A 2,835-nucleotide genomic window follows, 5' to 3' on the forward strand; every position below is an offset into this window, starting at 1 on the left:
GTGAAAATAACTTTCGGTTAAATTAACAGCAAGGGAATCACATGAATACAAAAGGAAGAATAGATAGACGAGAGAGCGGATACGTGGAGAATGTACATCATGCGCATCTGCGAGGGAGAGCAACTGATTGTTGACGTTGCAGAAGAAGAAGCGGGTGTCGATTTGGAAGATTTATTATGTTATCTAGTATTTGGACTAGAGTTTGAAGAAGCATTAGAAGATTCGCGATCAAAAAAGGCATATGACATAAATAACGTTCCTTCACATTTTTTAAAACAACTGGTGGAAGTGGGAATCAATCGATTATTCAAGTCGGTGTGTAGAGTGTATAAGACTGAAGACATATCATCGGATTATCACCCACACAATCCCGTAGGCAGCAATGGCAGATAAATGTGAGAACTATCGCATAATCAGTTTAACAACTCAGGCACACAACTCACTGACAAGAACAGTAACAGAAGAAAGGAAAAGAAAACTAAGGATGTGTTAAATGACCAATTTGACTTTAGGGAAGGAAAAGGTGCGAAAGAGGTAGTTCTGACTTTGAGTTTGATAGTGGGCACAAGACTTAAAAAAAAATTATACCCATTTTCTGATCTAGAAAAAGCGTTTGAAAATATGAAATGTGTATAATTCTCGGAAAAATTCTCACGGTTTATCAAGAACGTAAGGCAAGGATGCCGTCTTTCTCTACTACCGTTCAACCTGTACCTCTTGACTGAAATAAAGGAAAAGGTCAAAAGTGGAATAAATTAAAAGATGAAAGGATGTCAGTCATAAAATTCAGTGATGATAATGCTGGCCTGTGTAAAAGTGAGAATGAATCACAGAATTTGTAGAATGGAATAAACCGTCTTCCGGACATAGAAAATAAATTGAGAGTAAACCAAAAAAAGATATAAAATAATGAGGAATAGCAGAGATGAGTAGCTGTAATGATATCAAAAATGGGCATCATACTGTATATAAAGTGTTCTACCATGGAAGCAAATTAAACCATTTCGGACGATTCAGATAGGAAATAAGCAGATTAGCACAGGTGAGGAGGGTATTTATTGCATTTATTGCTAAAATACTACTATCAAACATAGGCCTTGATTTGAGAAATAAATTTCTGAGGATGCACATCCCGTGCACAACTTTTTTGGAAGTGAATCATAGACAGCTCTGCGTACTGATCCTGACATGTGCTTCAGTTTCTACCAGCCCCCAAGTTATCCTGTCAGTGGCATCATTTGGATGCAGTATGGAGGAAAACGGCAACGGCCTTGCCGCAGTGGATACACCGGTTCCCGTGAGATCACCGAAGTTAAGCGCTGTCGGGCGTGGCCGGCACTGGGATGGGTGACCATCCAGGCCGCCATGCGCTGTTGCCATTTTTCGGGGTGCACTCAGCCTCGTGATGCCAATTGAGGAGCTACTCGACCGAATAGTACCGGCTCCGGTCAGAGAAAACCATCGTAACCACCGGGAGAGCGGTGTGCTGACCACACGCCCCTCCTATCCGAATCCTCAACTGAGGTTGACACGGCGGTCGGATGGTCCCGATGGGTCACTTGTGGCCTGGAGACGGAGTGCTTATGGAGGAAAACGGGGTCAGCCCTCCATCTCCTAGCTGTTGACAGTTTCCCAGACCTCCAGCAGCTCATCAGTTGGTATCACAAGAGTAGAGGATCATTGCCAGTTCTGGACCAAATTGCTGACGCCATCATCAAAATTCCCGGAATCAATCCTTCCTCTCCCTCCTCCCGTAGCCAAAGGCATTACATGTGCGCACCAGCGTCATCATGCTCTCAGCCAATTGTGATGAGGCTCCGGGGCACAGACATTTCAGACAATGGCATACAAGTTCAGCCACCCACCTCTCAAGCAATTTTAATTTTTATAATTCGACTGTGTGAGGACCATTATTTGCATGCTCGCACTTTGTAGTAATGTGACTAGTATGAACTGCCACCAGGAGAAGACCATCAGTAAGCATATTATCCACCCATTTCTAATTATTATTATTATTATTATTATTATTATTATTATTATTATTGGTGAACTCTCCCCGAAATGTAAGAAGTTGAAAGCAAATAACTCGATCAGTTTTTCTTTGAGTTCTTCTTGTTCTTCCAATAGGCTTTCATTATTTCTGAAAAGGCTTGTTTACGTTCATCTGACCACTTTGGTCTATATTGTTTTTCTTTTAGTTGCTCTTATATAACTTCTCATTTGTCTACTTCGTGATTGAAGGTGACTTTCTAGAATGTCGGCTGGTCGTACGTTTGCATTATTTAGGTCCTTTCGAATTTCGTCTAGCCAAGGTGTGGAATTCTTAAGTGAGGTTAAATAATTTATTATCCTCTTCGTCAATCAATTTTCGGGTAGTCAGCTGAGATGACCAAAGAATTTAGAAGTAAAGCTGTAGAGACAGGGCGTGAGTCGTGCTTGGGTAGCTCAGATGGTAGAGCATTTGCCCGCGAAGGGCAAAGGTCCCGAGTCGAGTCTCGGTCCGGCAAACAGTTATAATTTGCCAGGAAATTTCAATTTCGTTTGCTTTCTCCTAATATCAATTTCGATGTTTGAAAACTTTTCCGTTGTTTTAATTGATTGTGTACATGTCCGAAAGAACAGATATCATTTTCATATATATTGTTAAGGCTCGCCGGCCATTTGACCATCTTCTGGGCGGATGCACACACATTGCCCGAACTCATATGGGAATCGGTAAATCCGCGAGTAATGAGTGTAATGGGCAGGGGCACTACGAATATAGTGCGGACAATAAGTTGGGAATGTGGGTCTCACCGAGGGGGGGGGGGGGGGGTCGTGCCAGAGGTAAGTCCT

At 42.3% G+C, this 2,835-nt stretch overlaps 1 pseudogene; it reads left to right on the plus strand.

Annotated features, from left to right (window-relative positions):
• Nucleotides 1-1,261: 1,261 nt before the first annotated feature.
• On the plus strand, nt 1,262-1,379 carry LOC126103959 (5S ribosomal RNA; annotated as a pseudogene).
• The last annotated feature ends 1,456 nt before the right edge of the window (nt 1,380-2,835 follow it).

The sequence above is a fragment of the Schistocerca cancellata genome, chromosome 1 (assembly GCF_023864275.1).
Source record: "Schistocerca cancellata isolate TAMUIC-IGC-003103 chromosome 1, iqSchCanc2.1, whole genome shotgun sequence".
NCBI lineage: Eukaryota > Metazoa > Arthropoda > Insecta > Orthoptera > Acrididae > Schistocerca > Schistocerca cancellata.